Below are 14411 nucleotides of genomic sequence, written 5' to 3' on the forward strand. Positions count from 1 at the left end.
ACGCATTCGACCTGTGAACCCCTTCCTTTAAGGGAACGGAAGTTCCGGTTTTCCACGCATGCGCAGTGCATGCACGAAACCGGCACTTTCGTTGGGCCTACGCGTGAGTACCCAGCGCGTACTCACCCGTGGGGACCCGAATTTCTGGCCCAATTGTCTTTTCCATTGAAATGAGTGAGAGTGCACCTCCTGCCTGTCAAGTCAAGTGGTGTGCACCCAAAGTGTGACTTCACCTAACCTAAAGTGAACTCTTTTTATGGCTTCATGTCATCTGCATAGGCCTGGTGTTCTCCTGATGCAAGCCTGCCTCTTGGTAAGACATGGAGGCAAGGGAGGACTGTCAGTCAGTGCTGCTGAGCTTAGAGGCAGGCAGCTGTGGGAATGCTCACTGGCTTCAGGACCTTTGTCCAAAAAAACAGCAGCTAGAAGGTTCCAGGCATGATGGTCCCTGCTCAGATCCTAGGAACATAGAAACAGGACTAGGCCATTCAGCCCCTCGAGCCTGTTCCGCCATTCAATTAGATCGTGGCTGATCTGCATCTTAACTCCATTTACCTGCCTTGGTTCCATATCCCTTAATGCCCTTGCTTAACAAAAATCTATCAATCTCAGTTTTGAAATTTTCCCTTTTAGCCCCAGTATCATTCTGGTGAATCTGCACTATACCCCCTTCAAGGCCAATATACTTTTCTGAGGTGCGGTGCCCAGAACTCAATGTCCAGATCCCAGCTTCGATCCTGCTTTATGCTGAGATCACTAGTCTCAGTTGTGATGACGTTAGGGTTATTAACCTTTGGCCTCAGCACCCCTCGATAAGAGAGGGGAAAGTAGACTGTCTGCTCACTCCTGATAGCTATCCAATGACCCCAGTTGGAAATGTGTACTTGTAGAGTTTGGGTGACGTTAGGAATGCGCTTGTCTGTGATTTCTTCATGCTCAAATAGCATTCTGACACTCAAAATCTCAGCGTACATATGAAGAATGGCCACTGGGGTGGGATACCAAAGAACACCTACTGCCCATGACACTGTGACCCAGCAAGCAACCAGTGGCGTCAGGAGAAGGGGAAGGGTAGGGAAGGGTGAAAATAGGCTTAAAAAGGCAAACAAATGAGTAAAACTCATATAAAAAAAGGTACATTAGGAATATATGTCAGGCAAGCATTTTATTATCGGAATTTCCACAGTCCTATTTTGTCAGATCTGTCATGTAGTTTAACTTTAAACAGCCACTTAGGACAAGGTAGAAAGAAAAGAGCTATAGAGGGCTGCTTGGTTGCATTACTAAGCACAGTCTATACATTTTTTATGTGGGTTACTGTTTTGTGACTTGTTTACTTAAAAGCAGAACTGTTTTTGCTTGTAAAGGCTTCAGTATTTTGTAGCGTTATCATTGGTTATGCTATTCCAGGCAGCAGGAGCTGCTGTAGGATTCAGGACAACAGAATTGCTGGTTTTCAACCTTTGATTCCAAGTGCAGTATGAAAACTCTGAGCTCAAAGGTCAGCAGAAGCTGCAATCTTTGACATCATATTCATGTGAACAGACGGACAGAACAGATGAACAACTCACGCATCTCTGCAGGGCTTATAGCTCAGGAGTTCTAATGCTAATGGGTGACTGGCAGGTGGGTAATCGCACCGTCAGATACAGTTGGTAGGCCGACGGTTGAAGCAACCATTATGATATGCTTGAGAAGCAGAAATGTGCAGTGTCAATCTCTATAACAGGAGGGCTCCCTTTCTATTTCTTATCTACATGCTGGCCCTCAGTGACATCATCTGAAAATACAGTGTCAGGTTTTACAGGTACTCTGACGACACCCAGCTCTACGTTACCACCGCCTCCCTCGACACCTACACTGCCTCTGATTTGTCACACTGCTTGTCCGACAATGGATTCCCCCCTTAAACCTCTCTGCCCCCTCTCCTCCTTTAAGTGACTGCTTGAAACCTACATCGTTGACCTGTCCTAATATTTCTTTATGTGACTCAGTGTCAAATTTTTGTCTGCTAACGCTCCTGTGAAGTGCCTTGGAACGTTTTTACTACATTAAAGGCACTATATAAATGCAAGCAGTAGTGGTTGTATTACCGCTCCCTGAATTATTTAAAGATGAGTCCAAAAGGTGCTTGCATGGAGATTGTTTCAGCCTCATCAGAAAAATAGATCTAGTGACAACCAGCCAAGATTTATACCATGACAGGGATCGATCACTACCTGAAAGGGTGGTGGAAGCAGTAACTTTCAAAAGGAATTGGATATATACTTGAAAAGAAAATACTTGCAGGGCTATGGGGAAAGAGCAGGGGAGCGGAACTAATTGGATGGCTCTTTCAAAGAGCTGGCACAGGCATGATGGGCCGAATGGGTTCCTTCTGTGCAGAAAGACTCTATGATTCTAGTGTAACCAACGGGATGATTGAAGAGATAAGCCATGATATATGGGTCAGGCACCTGTTCCCGTTCCATTGAAGTCAATGGGGAGTAACATCGGACAGGGAATAAATTGGGCCTCCAACCTTAACCCGCCCATTTCCACCAGGCAGATTAGGTTCAAATCAAGGTGATATGTTTTTCATAGAATTTACAGCTCGGAATCAGGCCATTCGGCCCAACAGGTCCATGCCGGTATTTATACGCCACACGAGACTCCTCATCTAACTCTATCAGCAGATCCTTCTATTCCTTTCTCTCACATGTACTTATCTAGCTGCCCCTTAACTGCATTTATGCTCTTCGCCTCTGTAAAGTATGCGCATATACTTGATACAAAAAGGAAGAGACAGCTTGGAAGGGTTTAACTTAGGTCTTTACTTCATACCCACAGGCGGGAACTGAGGGGAGATCAGTACCCGCAGTACTATTTATACCCCTATGGCCAGGAGTGGTACTACAGTATCACTACGCCCTACAAAGTAGTGCTGCCCTGGCCATAGGGTTAAAGTAGCATACATATTACATACACAACATTCCTCCCCTTTTAATTAAAACGTACCCGTGCAATTAAGTCAACAGATGCACCATAACTAGGGCTAATAACATTTGGTAACACAACATACATAACATATTTACATCAGAGTTGTCTACCTATATATATATAAAAAGAAACATGTTATAGATTCAGTCTCTGAGGAGGCCTCCTGTCTCGACTAGGATAACGTCTTTCTCTAGTCGGTCTCGGTGTAGGCGGCGGTACTTCCGTCACCACTTCATCGCTGGAGTCGTCGGTGTCTGATGGCACATCCTGTGCCGTGGAGCTCACTGGAGTGCTGAACTCCTCGCCATCCTGAGACTTCTGTAGCGACGAGCTGGGCCGTGATTCCGCTGGAACAATGTGCTGAGACGTTTGAGGTAGTGAATCAGTTGGGTTTCTGGACTCCACAAGTTGATCAGCATGTCGTCTGATTATGCCGTCCCCTGTCTCCACTGTGTACATCAAAGGTCCCTGGCGGGCCTTTATCGTACCAGACCGCCACTTTTCATTTCTATAATCACGGGCCAACACTTGCTGCCCCACCTCGAAGCTCCGTGTCTGTCTGTCAGGAGCCCTACGAAATACTCGGTTTTCCACATCTCTCCGGATGTTTGGTCTGAGCAATTCGAGGCGAGACCTTAACCTTCTATTAAAGAACATGACGGCGGGGGCCTGGTTGGTCACCGTATGTGCAGCATTACGGTACGCGAATAGGAAATTGTCCACCTTGTGTTGTAGTGGCAACCTTTCCTTCCCCATCGCCTTGATGGCCTTTTTAAAAGTCTGTACAAAGCGCTCTGCCAGCCCATTTGTAGACGGATGATATGGTGCGGACGTATAATGTCGCACTCCATTCCTTTTTAGGAATGCTTGAAATTCTTCTGCCACAAATTGTGGCCATTGTCCGAACAGACTTGCTCGGGCACCCCATTTCGGGCAAAAATGGTCCTTAAGGCTGCGACCGTCTTTTCGGCTGTCGTTGATGACATCTTTATGACCTCCGGCCATTTTGAGTGGGCGTCCACTACAATAAGGAACATCGCATCCATGAAGGGCCCAGCAAAGTCCACGTGGATCCTTTGCCACGGCGTTGAGGGCCACTCCCACGGATGTAGTGGGGCTTGGGGTGGTACGTTCTGTACCATCTGGCACCCTTGGCATGCTTTTGCTACTTCCTCGATGTCCCTGTCAATGCCGGGCCACCAGACGTAGGCTCTGGCGAGGCTTTTCATTTTGACACCACCCAGATGACCTTCGTGTAAGTCCCGCAACACTTTATGTTGTAATTTTTGAGGGACCACCACCCTGGCTCCGCACATCAATGTGCCCCGGCATACGGACAACTGGTCCTTCCTTGCCGAAAACGCCGGCAATGATGCGTCACCCTGCGCCGGCCAGCCTTTCACGGTCAATTCGTAAACCCTTGCCAGTGTCGGGTCATTCTGTGTTTCCCGCTCGATACATTGGCTGGTGATGGGCAAGTGTTCCATAACCGCCGTATGATATATTTCCACGGGGTCCTGTACTATCTCTTCGATCTCTGCAGGCAATGGTAGCCGTGACAGGCCATCCGCATTGCCATGCTGTTTGGTACCCTTATATTCGATAAGGTACTGGTGTGCTCCTAAGAACAGTGACCATCTCTGTAGCCTTTGGGCCGTCATCAGGGGCACCCCTTTTGTTGGATTAAATATGGACACCAACGGTTGATGATCCGTCAGTAGTGTGAAACGTTGTCCATGTAGATAGTGGTGGAATTTTTTTACACCCCACACCAGACTGAGGGCCTCCCTGTCGATTTGCGCATAGTTTCTTTCGGCTGTAGTTAACGACCTTGAGGCAAATGCTATTGGCCTCTCCGTCCCATTGGGAAATTTGTGTGACAACACTGCCCCTATACCATACGGGGAGGCGTCACATGCCAACCTCATTGGCATTTTTGGGTCAAAGTGTGCGAGCACTTCCTTTGATGTAATGAGTTGTTTACCCTTTTTAAAAGCAGCCTCACACGCTTCGTCCCAATTCCAGGAGACTCCCTTTTGCAGCAATGAATTTAGTGGATGTAAAATGGACGATAAGTTCGGGAGGAACTTATGGTAATAGTTTATAAGGCCTAAGAATGATCGTAACTGAGATACATTCTCAGGGGGCGGGGCCTTCACTACTGCCTCGATCTTTTCTGGGGACTTATGCAGGCCTTCCTTATCTATAATGTGACCACAGTATGAGATACGTTCCTGGAAAAACTCACATTTCTGCTTGTTCGCCCTGAGTCCGTATTGTTGCAACCGCAGAAGTACTCGCTCCAGGTTAGCGAGGTGGTCGTTATCCGTTTGTCCTGTCACCAGGATGTCATCCAGGTAGCACTGCGTTCCTGGAATGCCCTGTAGGACCTGTTCCATGGTCCTCTGCCATATGGCTGGGGCGGACGCCACACCAAATACCAGGCGATTGTACTGGTACAATCCCTTGTGGGTGTTAATCGTTAGGAGCTTTTTCGAGTCCTGCTCCACCTCCATCTGTAAATAAGCTTGACAAAGGTCAATCTTCGTAAAGTGTCTACCCCCAGCTAACGATGCGAATATGTCCTCTATCCGCGGCAGCGGATACTGTACCGTGTGCAGGACTGGGTTAATAGTTATTTTAAAATCCCCGCAAATGCGAACCTTCTTTGGTTCCCCCGGCGTGTTATTTGCAGATTTCTTTATAACTGGGACGATGGGCGTGGCCCACTCGCTCCACTCAATCTTTGTAAGGACACCTGCACTCTCTAAGGCATCCAGTTCTGCTTCCACAGCTGGCCTTACAAAACTTGGGGTTTGCGTCTTGAGCAATAGTTATTTTTGCTCTAATGTCCTTTAAGGTCCCCAGCCCTTGTTGGAACACCTCTGGCGTTTTTGCCAATATTTTCGACAGCCTGCTTGTAATGGTTGCATCATCCTTGGTGGTCTCTACTTTTATCTCGTGTATCGACTTCCAGTCGAAATGGATTTTTCTTATCCATTCCCTACCCAAAAGTGGTGGTCCGCCGTTTGGTAGGACGTATAAATAAAGTCCTGGCACTTTTCTGCCATTGTATTTAACTGTTACTTGCATTTTTCCCTTCGGGTAAACTTTTTGTCCCGTATATGTTTTTAATTTGATTTCGGTATCCTTTAAGGGAATGCGTTTGAACAGCCTGTTATAATCTTGTTCATTAATTACTGATAGGGCTGAACCCGTGTCCAGCTCCATATTAACTTCGACGCCTGCTACCTTCATTTTAACCCACATTGTGCTGTGGTCCTCCGTTTTGTCTACACCATATAACTTGAGACATCCCAGACCTTTAGGCTCTGCTTTTGTGCCTTCCTGTGACTCGTCTGAGCTACTGTCAGATATCTTATGTATTTTTGTCCTTGCCTTGGTACTGTTCGGATTGCCCCCACTATTGGGTTTCGTACCCGACCGACAAACTTTCGCTATATGCCCCTTTTTCCCACACTGCCGGCATATTTTATCACGAAACCAACAATTACTTTGGTCGTGGGTGGTTTTGCCACAACGGTAGCATTTACCTTTGTGAAATGTCACCTCATGGGTGTCATAGCCGGTTGTATTTTGTCGTATTTGGGCAGCACCCTGTGCTGCTGCTTCATGTGCCAATGCTATTTCTATCGCCTGATCTAGGCTGAGCTGTTTCTTGGCCAGCAACCGTTTTCGTGTACTCTCATTTAACATGCCACAGACAAATCTGTCTCTGATCGCTTCCGCCAAAAAGGCTCCAAACTGGCAATGTTTGGACAACCGTCTGAGCTCAGCCAAATAGGCTGCCTGCGACTCATCATTCCTTTGGTCGCGTCTGTAAAAGCGGTACCTTTCCGCTATAAATGGTGGCTTAGGGTTTAAATGTTCCTTTAACGTATCAACAATTTGGGCATACGTTTTGTCTGCTGGCTTTTCTGGAGTAAGAAGATTCCTCAGCAGACCGTATGTTTTTGCCCCCATAGAATTTAATAAGGTTGCTGCCTTTTCGTCATCTTTCACCTTGTTTACTATGCAATAAAGCTCATGCCTTTCTACATATGCGTCCCAATCTTCTATGTCGGCAACAAATTCTGACAACCGAGCTTCTTTAGCCATTTTTAAAAGTACTGAAGAGGTTTTCCCGCCTTTTTCCACTAGATGGCGCTGTTATTTTTTTTTCTAAGAGAAAAACTTTCCCCCTTTTGTCCACTAGATGGCGCTGTTCATTTTAAACTGCTGAAGAGAAAAACTTTACCCTTTGTCCACTAGATGGCGCTTTTCCCGCCTTTTCTCCCTCTGCTGTCAACGACGTCTCTCCAGGTTCGTTATTTTTTTTTTTTTTGCAGCTCCCGTTATTGCCACCGCCGCTATTACAACGACCTTCCCCTCTCGTGGCCCGCTAGTCCTCGTGGCTCCGTTTGTTCCCCAGATCGCCTGCCCGTTCTGGCCCTTGCAGCTCGCGTTCCCCAGGAAGGATTGCAGTTTACCTGACCCTGGGTGGACTTTTGCCCCGTGGCTGGAACGCCCGTTCAGCCTCTTCTCTCAGCTGCCGCAGCCTTCGCTGGAACCTCTCTCTCTCGCTCCGTTGCTGCCGCTCCTCCTGAACTGGGTGGCCTCCTTCGGTCGACGCTGGACTCTGCAGGCTGGTAAGAAGCTTCTCTCCCCGTACTGCTACCGATCCTTTGTTGCACCTTGTACTGGTGAGTTCGAACGTTCCTAGTCGCCAGTGTAAAGTATGCGCATATACTTGATACAAAAAGGAAGAGACAGCTTGGAAGGGTTTAACTTAGGTCTTTACTTCATACCCACAGGCGGGAACTGAGGGGAGATCAGTACCCGCAGTACTATTTATACCCCTATGGCCAGGAGTGGTACTACGGTATCACTACGCCCTACAAAGTAGTGCTGCCCTGGCCATAGGGTTAAAGTAGCATACATATTACATACACAACAGCCTCAACCACCCCTTCCACATTCTAACCACTCTAAAGAAGTTTCACCCGAATTCCTTATTGGATTTATTAGTGACTATTTTATATTTGTATCCATTTGAAGGAGGATTTTGGAGGTGAGGGGAAAGGTAGCAAGACGGAAGGGTTTAAGACTCACTGTCACAGTATAAATCTTTGCTGACAGTGTTTCAAGTGATGCGCCTTAAATAAGCTGAAAGATGTTTGGTTCAGTTAATCAATTGAGTTCATTCTTCCTCAATGCAACCTAAACCTGGAGCCTACTTCTATAGTCACTGAAAACAGCCTAAGGTCCTAATGTTCACAATTTAAAAACAGCTCATTGAACCATGGAACCTAAACCAAACATTCAGTCACAACTTGCTCCGGAGTCAATGGTCTAATATCAAGGGTACATGCCCAACTCCTCTTGCTGCCAATCTACTGGATTATAAACCAGATATTGACCACACATGTTTGTAGGAATTAAACAAGCAGGGTTAGGGTTATTGTCTCTGGCCAATCAGAAGCCTCTGAGCTGCTCCAGGGACCCCCATGTGGTTTCGAAGCGCTCCCCTATTCCTGGTTCTGACTGCCGGACTTATTCAGTAGCGATGTAGACAGAAAAACGTGACTCGTGGTTTGGGTGCAAAACAGACCAGTATTTATTGAAACAAAAGAAAGAAACAACTTAAAAATAATCAATACAACACACCTATGCCTGGTACAGCACTTTTACTTAACACAGTTCACTTATCGTTTACTGCAGCACTCTTTTGCTTAGTGGCCTTACTTAAATACAGGACCTTTAATTAGTGCAACACACCTTTAATACAGTACACTTTGCTCACTACAGCACCTCTGCTTAGTGGCTTTTACTTAAATAAAGCACTTTAATACAGCACTTTACTTCTTACAAATCACTTAATGTTCACTACAGCACTTCCCTGCTTAGTGCAGCACTTTTATTTAAATACAGCACTTTTAATACCAAACTCCGTGTTCACTACAGCACTTCTCTGCTAGTGCAACACTGTTACTTAAATAGGGGAGGAGAGAACGGACACAACGAGGGAAAATCGATTAAAATTACAGTTCTAACAAAATTCCCCTTAATTCCCACCCCTATACCTATTCTAAGTTGCCTTGTAATGGGCCAGAAAAGGTATGCTCACCAATGAAAATGCCTGCTCCGTGCCCCCTGCGGTCTATGATCTTCACTGCCCTGAAGTAGAAAATACCCCAGTATTTAAAAGTAAACTGCTGGTATTCCACTCCTTTAGGCAGGCTTCTGAGCTGTTCTTCTGTAGGCAGAGCACGGAGGCGAGGCGGCAGAGAGAGAGAGAGAGATGGCTTCTTGAGAAGCTATCTTATACCCCAATTGGGGCCGAAACCTTCCCACCCAGATCCAGGTGCATCTGGGCTGAACAAAAGGGATCCAAACATTGTCTGTGATGGGTTTGGATGAATTACCCATTTATCGTGATGGGTTTGTGAATGTATTCCCATTCATCGTACTGAGTTTGAATGGAGCTGTCTTGGTTTGAAAAAAAATCATGTCTTTCTATAATTGCTGAGTAAACAGCTTTGAAAGTTGTCCTGTGGTCAAACTGAAACCGCAGTCTCAAGTGGTTAATCCTTTGTGTAAACATAGTAGCAGTTTCTGTCGATTGTCTCTGCAGGGAGGGGATCTCCCTGAACTGCCTTTGATTGGCAGTTTAGTCAGCCATCTTTGATCTTCCCTTTTCATATGTCCACAGTCTGTGTCCTGACACGAGGTCGGGCAGCCATCTTTGATTACCCCTTTTTCACAGACACACACAAGCTGCCTTTTCAATGTCTTTTGTCTTCTGCCACGAGGTCTGACGGCCATTTTGATCCCTGGATTATTAAAGGTATATTACCCAGGTATTCTTTTAATCAAAATTCAATCTTCGGAACTGTAGGAAATTTCGAAATTATTGCGAAATCCTTACATGTTCCAGGTCCATATGCTGAAATTGTATCTGACATGCACAGTTAATAGTTTTATTCTGAATGTATATCTAATGGCTAAATTATTTCATCTGTTGTCATTGCTTTCTTGTAAGATTGCCAGGATTTGAGCATATAATCAAAGGTGACACTTCAGTGCAGTACTGAGGGAGTGTTGCATTGTCAGAGGTACCACTTTCCAAATGAGAAGTTAAACTGGGGCCCTGTATGAGGATCCCATGGGTAGAGGGTCAGGCAAGTTAATTTAGGAACAGTTCATGTTTAAAAAAAATTGACTGCATTCTGGACAAAAAAAATGATCCTGTAAGAAAGAGAATATTGTAAATTCTGCAAAGTCAATTCAGAAAACATTTCTCCTGAGAAAAGTTCCTGATATTCATTAATATTAACATTTCTGCCTTAGCTATACCACTGAATATCATTGGCATATCTCTCCTTATTCCAGGCTTCCAGTAAACACAGTTCCAGTGTTTGAACAGAACCCGGATTTATGCCCCCGCATCCTTTTATGTTAGCTGTGGCTTAATGGTAGCACTCTCGCCTCTGAGTCAGAAGGTTGTGGGTTCATAGTCCCACTTATGAGATTTGGGCAGGTAATCCACCCTGACACTCCAGTGCAGTACTGAGTGTTACACTGTCGGAGGTGCTGCCTTTCAGATGAGAAATTAAATTGAGACCCCGTCTGCCCTTTCAAGTGGATGTAAAAGATCCCATGGCACTATTTCGAATAAGAGCAAGGGGGTTTTCCCTGGTGCCCTGGCCAATATTTATCACTCAACCAACATCACTAAAAATAGATGATCTGGCCATTTGCTGTTTGCGGGAGCTTGCTGTATGTAAATTGGCTGCTGTGTTTCCTACATTACAACAGTGACTACACTTCAAAAGTACTTCATTGGTTGTAAAGCACTTTGGGACGTCCTGAGGTCGTGAAAGGCACTAAAAAAATGCAAGATCCTTCTTTCTTCACTGGCTGCTTTAGCGTATTCCTGGTTTTCTCTCAGTTTTATTTGCCCCTAACATGTCTCACTGACATCTGGAACTAACAACTCCTTGACATATGATTGTGTCAATACATGATGACATCACTAACAACAATTTTGCAAGGAGTCAAAAATTTCAGAAGAAATTGTGGGATTATTAGTAGGATACAGTAGCTTAGTGGTTATGTTACTGGACTAGCAACCCAGAAGCCTGGGTTAATGATATGGAGATGTGAATTCAAATCCCACCATGGCAGTTTGTGAATTAAAATTCAGTTAATTAAATAAATCTGGAAATAGTATCAGTAATGGTGACAATAAAGCTGTCGGATTGACATAAAAACCCAACTAATGTCCTTTAGGGAAGGAAACCTGCCATCCTTACTCATTCTGGCCAATTTATGACTACAGAACCACAGCAATATGGTTGACTTTTAACTGCCCTCTGAAATGGCCTAGCAAGTCACTCAGTTGTATCAAACTGCTACAGAAAGAATAATAAGAATAAAACTGGATGGATTACACAGCATCGACCTAGGCATCGGATTCAGACATGACAAAGGCACACACAGCCCAGTTGACGCTGTACTGTGATAATGACCAGATCTGGGGACTTGTGCCAAAATTGGGAGAGCAGCAGCCTGACATAACAATACTCACAAAATCATTCCTTTCAGCTAATGTCCCAGACTCGTCCACCACCATCCCAGGGTATGTCCTGTCCCACCAGCAGGCCTGATCCAACAGAGTTGGCGGCCCAGTTGGGATACAGTTGGTATACAGCCCTCTCTCTGCTGATGAATCAGTACTCCTCCATGTGAACACCACTTGGAGGAAGCACTGAGGGTAGCAAGGGAACTCTGGATGGGGGACTTCAATGTTCATCATCAAGAGTGGTGAGGAGTGTAGAAGTTCAATGAAGTGTGTAGAAAAGCATACCAGGAGCAGCACCAGGAGCGCCTGGTCAGGAGTGCGTTAGAATACTCTCCACTTGCCTGGATGAGTGCAGCTCCAACAACACTCAAGAAGCTCAATACCATCCAGGACAAAGCAGCGCACTTGATCGACACCCCATCCACCAACATTTCCTCCCTTCGACACCAGTGCAACGTGGCTAGAGTGTGTTCCATCTACAAGATGCACTGCAGCAATTTGTCAAAGCTTCTTCAAGAGCACCTCCCAAACTCACGACTTCTACCACCTAGAAGGAAAAAGGCAGCAGATGCATGGGAACACCAACACCTCCAAGTCCCCCTCCAAGTCACACACCATCCTGACTTGGAAATATATTGGCATTCCTTCATCATTGCTGGGTCAAAATCCTGGAACTCCCTCCCTAACAGCACTGTGGGAGTACCTTCACCACACGGACTGCAGCAGTTCAAGAAGGGGGTTCACCACCACCTTCTCGAGGGTAATTAGGGATGGGCAATAAATGTTAACCTTCCCAGCGATGCCCACATCCCATGAATGAAAAAAACATTATCAACAGAATGGCAGAACTCTCAGGCTACTAGTGACAATAGGGGCACATAGTAATATCGTTTGGATCAATGATGAATATCAACTTGGCACTGTACTCGTTAACTGCTCAACCTGGCAGTTGAGAGCCCTTTCTAAATCCAAAATATCCAGACAGTTGGATTTTTGATATTGACAATTTGCTTGAAAACCTAAGTAGTTAAATCAGTCAGGTTTCTTACATCCAATGTCAATTTAGGTTACTGCAAGGTCACTGAGTCAAAATCCTGGAGCTCCCTACCTAACAGCATTGTGCGAGCACCTTCACCACATGGACTGCAGCGGTTGAAGAAGGCCCACCACCGTCTTCTCAAGGGTGACTGAGGATGGGCAATAAATGCTGGCTTTGCTAGCGATGTCCATATCCCGAGAATGAATACACATACAACTCTGGTACTTACGGTGATAAAGTCTTAGAAGCCCACAGAAGACATTGAATATACTGGAGTGGAACACAATGAATGTGCAGTTAACTGAAGTTGTTGGGTGCCATTATTTTACCCCTAAAACTATGCGTGACACTGAGGCGTTAGTTTGCATTGAAATGCTGGGAAAATTTCTGACCGTATAATACATCAATTCAACCCCTCTCTAACCTTTTCTGTTAGGACTACTTACATCCACAAACTATAACACACAGCTATTTTAGAAAGAAAGAAAGACTTGCATTTATATAGCACCTTTCACGACCACTGGGTGTCCCAAAACACTTTACAGCTAATACTTTTGATTTTAATAAAGCAGCTAGATGTGCTGATGGAAGGATATATTGGCAGTCTCTGTGCTGTTAGATTCAATGTGCCGTCATCCAGGTTGTATTCAGTGCAGTCATTTCCATTCTGTGGCAAATGTTGGTCTATTTCATTTTACTTGCTGCTTTACCATGTAGTGATGTGCTTACTACCAGCAGAGTGTGCTGTAGTCTGGATCAATGCAAAGCCCTGAAATGAAATATTAAAGAAAAAAACTTGCGTGTTATTAGGACTCTGAAAATACCTTTATATTTTGAACACCATTTTTTGTGCTAACAAAGGCAAGGGATGTTGCTGCTGAGGAACAAGATATTTCAAGCACCCAGTATCAGCATCAAGTGCTTACAGATTAGACAAAATAAGCAGATTTTTCTGGGTCTGCACCCGGGCAGACTGAATTTCCTGGGTGTAACCAATACTGGAAATCAGACAGGTTAGAGTACACACCTGTAAATTTAAATGGAGGAAATTCGGGCGGTTCCTTTACAGTTGGGCACTCCACTGGCCTGATTTTACAGTATGTCCTGTGTCCAGGTACACTTTGCAATAGGACGTGGTCTGTCTTTTCATCATGAGCCGAAAAAAGGCCCATTCTATTACAATCTAAGACCTCCCCCGCATGTTGTAAGAAACACAATAGCTGCTAACACTGGCAGGGAGATATTTAACAAATATTGGGCCGTATTTTCCGATCGGAGGCTTCCTGCGTGCAGAGGCCTCCGATCTGGAAAAAAATCTACAAACTTACCTGAGGGCTCCCGAGGTGCATATACTTCCGTTCCTGGGCCTCTCCAACTCGAAATACACAAGGCCCATGTATCCCAGAGGCGCAGGCAGTTCGCAAGCGTCCCTGGGATCACGTGGGCCATGGGGAGCCAATAGGAGAAGGGAATCTCCCTTCATACACTTGACAGATAGACCTGTCAGATATATGAATGGAGATCACTGCAAAAACACAGTAAAACATTAGATAAATTTAAAAAAAATCCATCACATTTTTAAAATGAGTTAAAATTACAACAAATTAAATATTTTAAACAAAAATTTAATTTTTTGAAAAAAATAATTTAAATTTATTACGGGGCTAAAAATAAACTTACCTTTTCTAAAAGTATTTTTAAATTATAAATGATTGAAAAAAAATGTTTTTCTTACTTTTTTTCAACTCTTATGCTGGTAAAAGCAGGCGTAGGATTTCTAAGGGTTTTCTGTGGTCGGAGGTTCTCCAG

The 14411-nt window shown here is 44.9% G+C and overlaps 1 long non-coding RNA gene across 1 annotated transcript; it reads right to left on the minus strand.

Annotated features, from left to right (window-relative positions):
• Nucleotides 1-8572: 8572 nt before the first annotated feature.
• LOC147117750 (uncharacterized) lies at nt 8573-14029 on the minus strand. The gene is made up of 2 exons (XR_015078527.1): nt 13931-14029; nt 8573-13371 (listed from the first exon to the last, which is right to left on the minus strand). It is a non-coding gene; the product is annotated as an uncharacterized LOC147117750 (long non-coding RNA).
• Between the last annotated feature and the right edge of the window lie 382 nt (nt 14030-14411).

This window comes from Somniosus microcephalus, chromosome 5 (genome assembly GCF_052327205.1).
Source record: "Somniosus microcephalus isolate GS21.2 chromosome 5, FLI_Smic_1.0, whole genome shotgun sequence".
In the NCBI taxonomy this organism is placed as follows: domain Eukaryota; kingdom Metazoa; phylum Chordata; class Chondrichthyes; order Squaliformes; family Somniosidae; genus Somniosus; species Somniosus microcephalus.